The sequence below is a fragment of the Triturus cristatus genome, chromosome 3_2 (assembly GCF_964204655.1).
Source record: "Triturus cristatus chromosome 3_2, aTriCri1.1, whole genome shotgun sequence".
NCBI lineage: Eukaryota > Metazoa > Chordata > Amphibia > Caudata > Salamandridae > Triturus > Triturus cristatus.
The window spans coordinates 259,264,575-259,277,672 of NC_140584.1; positions in this window are offsets into that span (position 1 = coordinate 259,264,575).

The window sequence follows — 13,098 nt, forward strand, 5'->3', positions numbered from 1 at the left end:
TTTCCAAGTGGTCCTTGTCTGCCTTTTGCAAGTTCTGAGGATTCGAAGAATTCTTCATCTGTATGGTTGTGGAGCCTTGTGGGGCTTGTGGGGCTCCTCTTCCTGTTTTCTATTGAAGCAAAGTTATGACTTGGGGTCACATTTTGGCCCTCTTTTTTATTCGCCTTTATGCCTTCGTGCCCACAGTCATTTGGGTCTGTTTTTGGGCTTGAGCCTGCCAGTTCCAGCCTTCGTCCCTGATCCTGCGCAATTTGATTCCAAGAGGCCCTCCTTTCTGGCCCCTTGGTCAGCTCTTCTTTACTTATAGGTGCAACCTCTTCTGCGCTGTTCTTCCCTTTTCTAAGGTCGGCTTGATCCCTTTCCGACCGAACCTGTAGTTCTTGCGTCAGGGGGGTTGCCTTGCTTGGCTGTAGCGGGATTGGCAGATCACTTATGTTGCTACTAGTTAGGCAGAAGGCAGAGCCAACGTCTTTGATGAATGAATATTTTGAATAGATTTTAGGTTGAAAGCTAGATTTGTTCACTGAGAATACGTTTGCGATCCCTCTCGCCTTTGTGTCTGGCGGACATTTGGGACTTGTGAGCGGGGGGAAATCAAAGGAAGTTCTCCCTCCTCAGCTCCATTCCTTCCCTCGTCTGTCCCCTTATCTTCTTTACTGACATTCATTAAGTCTTTCTTGAGGTTTTTCTTTATTCTCCTTGGTCTTTTAGGGGGGTTCACGGGAGCCATATAGTTCCTTGACTTCCCTGACCTAGTTTCTTGGCTTTATTCCTTATTCCTTTATTCCTTCTCGCCCTGGGTTGCTTCAATTTTATTTTGTTTGCTTATTAACTGCGCAGGTCTCGTACCAGCACTGGGGGTGGACTTATCAGTGGTGTCTCTTACTCCTACTCCTACACAACACTGCACCGCACTCAGTAGGGTGTGACGGAGGCTCCGTTGGTGGGGGCTGACGCCACTCCCTCTTGCAGTCCCTCTTGCGGTGCCACCGCTCTCCCCTCGGGCGCAGTCTTTTGTGCAGGCCCTATGTGAGCTTGATATTCAGTGCAATAAGTCCTGTCACAATTCTCTGTGTTCACGATTCACGATTCACAGTTCACAGGGCCCACAGGCTTACCAGGTTGCAGCAATGCCGCACTTCCCTCTGTCCAGATGGCGGTCAACTCCAGTGGTGTTTTCTCAATTATCAACTATCAGGCAGCTAGGCTCGTAGTCAGTAACTAGAAAGCGCTCATAGCCCCTGCCTCGTTGGGGTGATCGCTGGTGGCTCGCTGATGGCTCCTGCGGCTCCTTCTGCGTTTTAGGTAATCGCTGGCAGCTCCTGCCCCTTTAAACAAAGCACACCCGGCTCCTGGCTCGTTAGGGTGGTCACTACTGCTTTGAAGAGGAGTGATTCAGACAGTAAGCGCAGTCAGCAAGCAGTCAGTAGTCCCATACAGATCACAATGCCGTACCTGCTGACTACTGTGGTAGTCAGTATGCTACACAGTAGTTTTTAGTAGGTGGCTGCAGTCTCAGGGTATAAGGGAGCGAAATGGGGGTCAAGGAGGGCAAAGGGCGCAAAGGGCGTGAGGGCGAGAGGCACTGAGGCCACGGCGAAATGCAACGCGGCAGCATCTCACCAACTCACGCCGCTGCAATCGCCGCTGCAATCCAAAACTCTGTGCCCATCATGCAGCCTCTGCTCTGCTCCGCCAGTTCTACCTCTGCCCCTGCTACCTTGCTCCCCTTAGCCTGCCACATGGCTGAGAAACTCCCCGAGCACAGACCGGGGCTTGAGCTGGGAGCCACAGGAGCGCGAAACAGCTAACAGCAGATTCAGCTTGCCACTAGATTGCTGCCATGATGGTACCTGCCTGTTGCGGGGGCAATTTTAAGCCTGCTGAGGCTGCTGCTGCTGTTGTTTTGGTGCACCACGATGTCCTCCGTGGAACGAAGCAGAATCAGAATCCGTGCACTGTACTGATGCTCGCCCTCAGCCACGCTCCCACCTCGCTTCCACCTTCTTTACCGTGAATCGACGGGCCGATGAAGTGCCCCCGCTGCCCCCGCTGTATGTGAGAAATGGGGGGGGGGCCGTAAGCTGGGAGCAGGGCTCGAGTCCGGAATCACTGGGAGCGACCGGCGTCCTCACGTCTCCCTCGCGCGCCCACACGATCAGCGCGAAAACGCAGAACTGGATTCAGTGAGGGAGGATTGGAAAGGATCGTCAAAGGCGGGTTGCCCAGGTGGAACTTGAGGTCACCGAGTTGGATGTAGTTTGTGGATAGGAGACCCTGGGGTGCAATGAGGTCTACAATGGAATTGGAGAACGGGGGGCCGTGGCCCAGGGGGCCTGCACATGAGGGTGCCGCAGAGGATATTCATGGGACTGGTCTGGATCTTAGAGTTGCTGAAGTCCATGGTCACCCTTGGGTCATTAGAGTACGTGGTCAGTCGGAGTGTGCTTCTGTAGGTGATGACAATGCCTCCTCTTTGACGGTCGGGGTGCTCCTTGCGGGTGACACTGCAGCCGTCAGTGACAGCGATGGCGATGTCCGGTCCGGGGCAGAGGTTGGTCCTGGCAAGCGGGGTGGCATCCAGGGTTGATGGCGAGGAGACTGCTGGCATTGTATTGGTAGAGTGTCCAACAGCAATGATCCTTGGTGTTGAGCGCGGTCCAGGGGCAGACGGATGCAAACGGCATAGCCTATGGTTTCCTTTGGCAAGAGAGACGACCATTACAATGCAGGCAGTACATCATTAACAAAGCAACTCTGACAACGCAGGTGCCGTAACATCGCATTTGAATACAACGCATTGTGAGGTCAGTAATGAGGTAATTATAGTATTTCGGGAGGTATGGGTTTCGGATGTAAACATTTTAAATTGGGGTGTTTTTGGGGTAAAATATGAAAAATGGGGTGTACATTTGGGGTAAATTATGTAAAATGTGGTGTTTTTTGGGGTTAAATATGAAAAAATGGGGTGTGCATTTGGGGTAGATTATGTTAAATGGGGTGTTTTTTTAGGTAAAATATGAAAGATGGGGTATGCATTTGTGGTGAAACGTAATTTTTGTGTGTGTATTGTGGCCTCAAAAAGGAATTCCTGGGTTCACGTTTAGGATTGGGGTGCAAAGGTTAGTGTAGGGTTGCACTCACTGAAGTAATGTTCATGTCTCCATAATACAACGCCTAACCTACTGTTGCAATGTGCCTAGTATTAGTATGCATTGGAATGAAATGGAATGCAATGTAATTAAATGCGTTGTAACTACGTATGTGCCCTTGGCACATAAGTGTTAGTCCCGCTGTGCATGTGCGTACAGCGGCCCCCATTGAGAAGTGCTGAGGGGGGAGGGGCGCATTAACAAACTAACCAAGGCGGGCACGGAGCTAGAGTGAACAGGATCTAAGACATATTGCCGGCGAGGGTGTCCATTACAGGCAGCTAAGCGTTTGGACAGCGGATGTGTACTGCTGTCTAAGTGCACCAACTGATAAGTGCCCAGGCAGCTAAGGTGAATAGAGAACTATGGGCACAGTGCCCTGTACAGGCTGCTAACTCACAATAACAGTTTAGCTGTGAACCCGTTCCCCGGACGAATTGCCAGTCGTCCAACAGACCCTTTGGTTAACCAGCGGGCTGTCCTCGGACAGCAGGACTTGTTGTCAGGCGGATGCTTATTGACAAATTGGCGGCCAAGGCTGTGGAAATCACTGCGCTCAGGAGCCGGCCCGCTGTCACTCTGGGGGCACCTGCCAATACTTCTAAGCCTGTTAGCAAACATTGGGGTGACGGGGCTCAGTGCACACCTTGAGGAGGCGCGGACACGCATCCGGCACCGGACAGCCAAATCCCATCCGAATGTGACTCCCAATCAATCAATCAATCAATCATGTCATTTATAAAGCATGTTACTTACCCATGAGAGTCTCAGGCGCTGGGGGGTGCTGCTACTGCTCGAAAAGCCAGGTCTTGAGGAGTCTTCTGAAGGTCAGCAGGTCTTGGGTCTGCCGTAGGTGGATGGGGAGGGTGTTCCAGGTCTTGGCTGCTAGGTCGACCCAAGCAAATCACCGCTGCGCATGGGCGCCCTGGCTCCCGAAGCTTCTCCTTTAGGAAAGTGTGAATTCATTGCTAGTGTCACCACTAACCATACTTTGTTTATCCTTCATTTTCTGGAAAACAATGTACTTATATTTTGTCTTTCTTTCTTTCTTTCTTTCTTTCTTTCTTTCTTTCTCCCTTTCTTTCTTCCCCTCCATGCTTTGTTACTACTCCTTCCTTCTCGCCCTCTTCTCTTACTCTTACTTTCCATTTCCTCACTCATTGCTGCACTTCAGCTTCGACCAATACCTTTCTTTCGTCCTTCTCCCCCTTCTTTCTTAGTCCTTCTGACATTTCGTCCTGCCTTGATACCACCTTCCTTCCTTCATTTCCTTCTTTCCTTTTTCTGCAGCTGAGTCCCTTTTTAATTTGCTGTGATCCTTCGCTGTGCTCTCCTTTCTGTTTCTTTGCCGCTCTCTCTCCCGCGCTCTGTCCCCTTTGTTGCACTGCCACTCTCTTTCTTCGTCATCCTTTATCTGTTGTCCTCTCTATTTCCATCTCTCTCTGACTTCCGATATATCTCTATCACTCTCTCTTGCTCTCTGTCTTCTTCCTTCTCTCACTCCCACTTTTTCCTATATCTGTAGCCTCTTCCTTCTTTCTCCTTCCCGATTTCTCCCTTCTTCTCCGCCTCACCATTTCCATTCCTGTTGTCCTCCTTCCATTGCAGTCTCCACCTGTCCCTCATTTCCTCTTTTCTCGCTTTCACGTCTCCTCTCTTACATGTCCGCTATTTATTTTCTGTGTGAGGAATGTTCTTTTCTCTCGTCTTTCGTTGTTTGCCTCACTCCGTCCATTTGCAATCCCTCAGCGGTCCTTTGTCACAATATACAATACATCGCATTCCTTCTCCCGCTTTCTCCCATGGTGTTCTTTTTCTGTGTCACCATTCCTGCCTTACCCAGTTCCCATCTCATTGTCTCCTCTACTACCTGTTCATATGCCCATTGTTTCCTGCCCCCCTTTGCTCCCTCCTCCCCCTCTTCCTTCATCTCTCGCTCTTGCATATGTCGATTTGTCACCGTCAACTGTGATGTATACCATTATTTCCCCCGTCTGTGTACAGTTGGCTCGCACACATGTCCCTTCATGCCATTGCCTCCCAGGGGGACAGCTGGGGCCAGCCTGGGCATGGCATCTTTAATTATGACAGGAGTTCCTATTGAAATTTAGCTTGCTACGTCGCCATGGCTTTATTTCCCGGGCTGGCCCACTGCCTTGAATGTAATATGACACAATTGCCAAGGTTGCACAAACAGAAGTGGCAGAGGGGAATGAATCGTTTCAATAAAGTGAAGGGAAAAGAGGTTAGTGCCCAGGACACAAAAGGATGGTTTCATACCCTGATTTCCACTGTCCTCTCCCCAGAACAGCCTGTTATTACGGACCGGGTGTAACTTGCCCCTTGTATGCCAGTGGGAGAGTGAAACCATGCCAGCAATCAATTCAACCAATTTACGGGCATATTCACAAGACGCTATCATCATGATTGAAGATGGGACTTTTCTTGCGCTAATGTGCAGATCGCCAGGTTTTCACCGCTTGATCCTGGTACTATCGCCATGTAGCGTTGGCTTGCTAACACGGCGCTAACCTGGCGATAGCTTTCAGGGTTGGTCAGCGATAACATAACTGCCGATGACTTGCGTTGTCAATAGTTATCGCCCGTACTTGATAATATGCCCCTACGTATTCTTGTTATACGAACAGTGGTCTGTGACCTACCAACTGTGTGAATATGTCTACATTTTTAACCCCCAATACATTTCTTACCAATAGCAGGACATATGGGATTGTTACAAATATGAGTCTTAGAGCCACAGCAATAACACACATTCTGTTTCTTTCTATCCTTGCTAAACTTGATGGCAGAAATGGGACTATCAACAGTTACAAGTGCAACAGAAAGCCGCCCCTCGTGTGAAGCTGAGCTGGGGTAGCCAGAATGGAAAGTGAACGATTGTGATGGGTAAGTAATCTCTCCTGCATCTTCTTGGAGAAACAATTGGAAACAATTTGATCTCTTATATAGGTGTCAACTGAATTCTCAAATTCACAAGGAGCAGCTAAGACATGCATAGTAACTATATACTCTTCTACAACTTCATCTCTAGCCTGTCTACGCATAGCGAAACTATGCCTCTCTAACAATACGCTGGGTTCCCCAGAATATTGTTTCTTAAGCCTCTCTTTAGCCTCAATATACACATCACACGCAGAATCACCCGCAGGGCTATAACAATTAGATTGTCAAAAACATTCTGGCCTGCAATAGCCAGGTGACTGAAAAGCAGTGCGAGTTGTCTGGCAGGTGTGTAATCAAGGCTATCTATGGCAACCAGGTAACACTCAAAATTGAGTAGCCATTGCTTTTATTTAATTTCTGGTTTACCAGGTTTCTCTAAAAAAAGAGGAGGATGTAATACAAAAGGAGGAGAATGTAATACATTCTGTGAAGAGGCCTTACCTGAAAAGGAAAGTTATTAAAATTACAGTGATAAAATATAACGCAGAGTAAGCATAACATTTAAAAAAAATAAAACATTGTGTGGAATAAAGAAGAAAAAACCTTATATACAGATAAAAAAATACAGAATCCAAAGTATACAGCACAATCCAAAAACCACTGTAAAATAGCTGCTATATTTTATATACAGATAAAAAAAAGACAGAATCCAAAGTATGAGGATAAAGAAGAGTTGAAGCAGGAAGTGGGGAAGTCAGTAGAAGAAATGCAGACTAGGCAGCCCAAACAGAAAGTGACAACATCAAGGCAGCACAGTAAATTATGCAGTAATCAGTGGGCTGGTCTGGGCTGGAGCGAGAATGCCGAATCCGAAGACCGAAACTCCCACAGCCTGAAGCACACAGGAAGGTGTGACGGACAATGGAAAGCTGTGCGAAGCTAGCAGCCGAAATCAGGAGAAATCCAAGGTACGCGGAGACACAAGCCGCAATGTCATGTGGCAGTCTCAAGCATAATAGAGCTCCAGGACGATACCAAGTACATGGAGCGCACAGAGACAAAGGATGAACGGTCTTGAGCAAGGCAAGGACAAAGATGCCAAGTGCGAGGAGCGTGCGGAGACAAAGGATGAACAGTCTTGAGCAGCGCAAAGCGCGCAGCAGCAATGCGAACGGAATTCCAAAGCTCCCATGTGCATGTGGGGCTAACGGTGAGGGATCCTTACCGAAATAAATAGTCAGAAAATATAAGTCACGCATCATTAAAATGAACATGTTAATGGCTTTTGCTGTAATAACTAAGACCATTAATGCTTCTTTACGAAGTGACAATAGACCAAGACTCTGGAAGCAATGTAAATGGTTCAACAGTGACTGTTCACAATCTCATAATAATCTTGTGAAGGCACTGAAAAAAAAAACGCGAGCTTACTTAGTGGTAAAACATCTCCGAAATAAATATATACGGGCTTTGGAGAAATGCAAACTGGACATAAGAAAAGAGGCCTGGGAACAATTGCATGAAGCATGTCAAAACAAAGACCCTAGACTCTTCTAGAAAACTGTTAACTCAAATTTTTTCCATAGTTCTCACAATATTAGTATTGATGCCACAATTATGCCTGCTACGTGGGTACAACACTTCTCCATTCTATATAGTGGTAATGGTGAATACTGTCCCATCTTAAATTATTGGACCTCTGAGATGGCTTACCCTATGCTCGATGAAGTTGAAAGGGCATTAAATCAAACAGTGAAGAAAAAGGTATTTGGCCCTGAGGGCGTCCCTGACGATTTGTTTTTGGCCACTCCTGTCCTATGGCTCCCCTCTTGACTAACATTTTAAGCTGTATAGTTTCCCAGGGCCCACCCAAATCAAGGGGCTCCATGATTATAGACCCCATTTTTAAAAAAGTGGACAGCTCGGACCCAAAATGCTATCGGCCTATCTCATTAATTGATTGTACTTGTAAACTGATGGGCAGGGTCATACTAGAACGGTTGGAGACCTGGGCAGCCGAAAGCGGGAAGTTTTCAGACGTACAATATAGCTTCAGGAGGGGCCTGCGAACTGTCGAACAGTGTCTTAATCTGCACCTGGTCATAAGCAAGTACACAATAGTCAAGACCGGATCCCTCTATCTCGGGTTCATGGATCTTACATCAGCTTTTGACTGGGTGCAGAGAGGGATATTATGTGGAAAATAGCTGGATTTGGGCATTGATTCATCTTTAGTCCATTTTCTAGCCCAGATGCATCTAGATGTGACTGGGATGGTCAGGTACGGAGCGGGTGGTGAACTTACAGCTTCCATCAAAATGAACCGTGAGGTTCGTCAAGGCTGTGTCCTTGTCCCTTTTTAGGTCGAGCATTCAAGACCTCTTGTATATACTTTAGTATATACTTATTATATACTTATATATGTATGTACCATGTGGGCTCTGGAGATCATCCCTAGGACTTGTCTGCTTCCGCTTAGGGACTCTTTTTTTGTTCAACTGCTTCTATTTAACTGTCTTGATAGAATATGACCAGCAGAGGTCAGTAATATACCAGAATTGCTTTCTACTGCCAGACTTTCTTTTTTTTAAAATGTTCTGGCATGTACCTCTATTTAACTTTCTTTATAGAAAACGACCAGCAGAGGTCAGTAAAATACCACAATCACTTTAGCATTCTCTAGATTCCAGTCCATAGAAATTGTCTTCCACGAGCACCCGTAGACAATAAGATTTTTTCAAATCTTGTATTTTCAGTGATATGACCACAGAAAGCCCTGATTTTATATTAAAAACAGAGCTTTGTCTATACCATTTTCCTCTGAAAGGCAATATTTCTCTCCATGTGTTCCCATACCTGGTGTGTCACACAGTTTGGTGCTTACTTTCCCTCCAAGTTAAAGAACAGTAGATGTTTCTGCACCCAGGCTAATTGGCTGCATAGCTGAATACATATAAGGTCCCAAAGGCGAGACCGATTGCATTGCAAATGCTTGTTTATTTTGCTTGTATATTAATCACCTAGAAAGTTACATCAATCACGGGAATGTGGATGTCCCTAAGATAGGTACCAGAATTCTACCCGCATTACTTTATGACGATGACTGTGTTTTAATGTCCAGAACCAGTGTGGGCCTACAGAAGCTTGTGACTAGGTTTAACGATTTTATGACCGAATTGGGTTTAAGGACTAACACATCAAAGTCCTACACGATGGTGGCAAGTAAATCTCCCCCCATTTTAAAATCACAATAAAAGGTTGTCTTATGTCCCAACTTTTTCGTACTTGGGAATCCCGTTTGATCAGAAAAGCACTTGGCACCATCTAGTTGAAACAATGGTCAGTAGTTTTAATCAAAACCTGGATGCGGTATTCAGGTTCACGAAGAAGCTAGGCTCAAGGTCGATCAATTCAATAATCAATATTTATAAGGCCTGCTTGTGTTCTGTCACCTTGTATGGGGCTGGAGTATGGGGCTTCTGCAATCCGGCTCGTCTCCAAGCAGCTGAGAACAACTTTATGAGACGTTTGTTGACAGTCCCCAGTGGTCTTTCCGATACCATCTGTCATAGTGAACTTGGTTTGACCCGTTTGTCCTTTCGTATACAAACTGCTCCAATTTTACCGTGGCATTCAATTTGGGTAAAGGAGGAGCCAGCCCTTATTCACCCAATTATCTTAGACTGTTTTAAACTTGATTACATGTTGAAGATACCCAGGTATAGTTATATAAAAAAAACAGTTGGGGTCAATGGGGCTGGCAGATTGTTTTTGTAATCCAGTGACCATTGTTAAGATCCCAAAAACCAAATTGAAAAAGGACTTCTTGACCTGTCTAAAGTTGTCAAACGAGCACCTAGAGATGGTAAAAAAGAGAGTCTCTGAACACTCGCTTCTAGTACGTTCCTCAAGTGTTGAGCTTTTTCTCTCTTTTTATTTCTGTCACACTAAATTGATTATCTTATTAGATTTTGGTTTGGCATCTTGCACCTTCTGGTTTCTTACCCCCGCAAATCCTATTGTGATGCTAAACTGGATTTTTGACCTTGTGACTCCAAATCTACACAGAGCACGCTTCAATTCCTGTTCTTCTGCCAACTTTATATCAAGCCAAGACACTATTTTATTATTCCCCGTTTAAAAAAAATTTAATATCAGGAAGTGGAGGCCACTTTATATCATCTCCAGCTTTTAAATTATGAATTCACTTGTTTAATGGTCTACAGGTATATCTCTACAGCTGTCCGTTTACGTAATATAGTTAGGAAATGATTTCTTTTGTTCGGTTTTTAATGAATTACTTTTGGATTTTATGGTCCGTGGGACAGGGGCTTATCACAAAGTTTATTATACACTATTTCTATATCATGCTGCTATTTCGTAGAAATATTAACTTAATTAATTACCTTTCTAACACTTTGATTATGAATTACCACTGTCTTGAAGTGTACCATACATTGTCTGTATTACATTTTAATACTTTTATGATGTATTCTTTTAAGGCTGCAAGTTAGCCGAATAAAGATATTTGACTGACTGACTGAACATAGAAGGTTCAAATAAAGCCCCATTTCTTTGCTGTAATTAGATTATCTTTTCAGTAAGAGTGATGATAAGGATTAAATCTGGTGGGTCCAAGAACAATGTATCAGAAAGGAAGGAAATGTCAGCAGAACCCCATTCCTGGTACCAGATGAAGTATCGGGGTGGCTACACCCATTGCTGGGAACGCGAACGAGGCGGCATTGGCCTATACCAATTTACTAACGCAGGCATGTGCTGACCTAGCTCCTCCTAAACTAGTGCTTCTCAAAAGGAGCGTACCTTCAGCCCCCTGGTATTCAACCGACCTCAAAGTACAAAAATGTATCTGTAAGAGATTGGAGCGTAATTGGAGGAAGAATTATTCTATTACAGAAAAAAAGGAATATTTGACCAGCCTAGCAACCTATAAAGGCATGCTGCGCAAAGCAAAACAGAAGTATTTTGCGTCCCAGATTTCGGCAGCTAAGAATTGCTCTAAGGAGCTGTTTGCCACTATCACAAAATTATCCTCTCCTGTACCAACCTCCATCTCGGCTAGCACAGAGCTCTGCGAAAGCATTGCTTCGTTTTTCTCCACCAAGGTTAATAATATCTTTACTAGCCTTAGCAACTCAATCAGGTGGGAGGAGAAGGCAGAGGAAAGACTTACTGAAGGGGACACGTCATCAATCACCCTGGAGGAATTTGCTCCGCTTACAATACAAAATACCGTGGATTTGCTCACTAAAGCTAATTCAGGTTCCCCTCTTGACCCCTGTCCTCTAAAGATTACGAAACTAGCACCGGGGCCAATAGCCAAACTTCTCACGCCCATTTTTAATGGGATGTTCCAAGAAGCAATCTTTCCTAACATCTGGAAGATGGCTTCCATTCTCCCCCTCCTGAAGAAGCCGAGTCTAGACGCGACGGACCCTAACAATTTTCGTCCTATTTCCCGGCTTCCCCTCCCGACGAAACTTGTGGAAAAAGCAATGAACACACAGCTTACAGCATTTATAAAGTCATCATCCTTGCTGGATGCATCCCAGCATGGGTTTAGGGAGGGTCACAGCACCGAATCCGCTTTGATCGCGGCAACAGATCAGATCAGGTTAGCAGTTGATCAAGGCGGCAGAGCAGCCTTGATCCTGCTGGACCTATCCGCCGCGTTCGATACGGTCCATCACGGATTGTTGATGGACCGGCTGAGGAAAGGAGGTGTTCGCCAAAAAGCATGGAAATTGCTGAACTCCTTTCTCTCAGAGCGGAGTCAAACAGTGGCATTGGGAAACTTTACTTCCCGCCCTTTCTCCCTGCCTTGTGGGGTACCACAAGGGTCCTCACTGAGCCCGACACTTTTTAACGTTTACGTTGCATCCCTTGCCCCCATCATTAGATCTTTTGGGTTTAGTGTCACGTCATACGCCGATGACACACAGATCGTCGTGTCTCTATACCCCGGAAGTGATGTGGGAATGGATGTCAATTTCCAGGCCTGCATGCGGGAGGTGGCCCGGTGGATGGCCAGCAACTGCCTCAGGCTAAACTCCACGAAAACTGAGGTAATGCTGTTTGGAAATAATCCCAGCTTTTGGACTCCTACCTGGTGGCCTCAGGAACTAGGAGCCTGTCCCAGCCCAGTAAGTAATGTAAAAAACCTCGGGATGGTGCTGGATGACAAACTCACTATGTCACTACAGATTAAGGCAGTAGCTTCTAAAACAGGCTTTATCCTAAGAATGTTGAGAAAGATCCTGTTTTTTCTTCCTCCTGAAAGTCGACAAACGGTGGTCACTGCTCTTGTGTCCTCCAGACTCGACTATTGCAACAGCCTTTATCTGAATATTCAGGAGAATCTGATGCATAGACTGCAATTATTACAAAATGCGGCGGCCAGATTACTTACGGGTATTCCAAAGTTCTCCCCGATTTCCAAGGCTATCCATGATTTGCATTGGTTGCCTATTCACAAGAGAGTTCAATTTAAATCCTTGTGTTTGGTGTTCAAAGCCTTGAAGGGTGAAGGCACAGGTTACCTGACTAAGCATCTTACCAGGTATGTCCCTGCCCGGCACCTTCGTTCGGCAGAGGCCGGACTCGTCTCCATTCCTACCATAAAAAAAGTCCGTTGGGGAGGACGCAGGTTCTCCTATGGGGCTGCCAAGCTCTGGAACAAACTACCTCCCCATTTGAGACTTATGGAGAATCTTCTCCAGTTTAGGAAAGCTCTAAAAACTTGGTTGTTTTAATAACTACGCCAGCTTAAAATTTCAGGATTTGTGGACAGCGCCAGGACACCTACTTGGTAATCGCGCGCTTTACAAAACACCATAACATAACAAACGATGCAGGAGCTGATGATAGTTTCAATTGAAAGTTTATTCTTGAAGTAAATTCAAAGTAGAGGACCCATCAGCTATCGACAGTTGCTCAGGAGAAAGCCCAGAGTGTTCTCTTTTCTCCTGGCAACCAGAGATGGGTTGTAGAATGGAATATCAATACGTAAAAGGGAAACAAG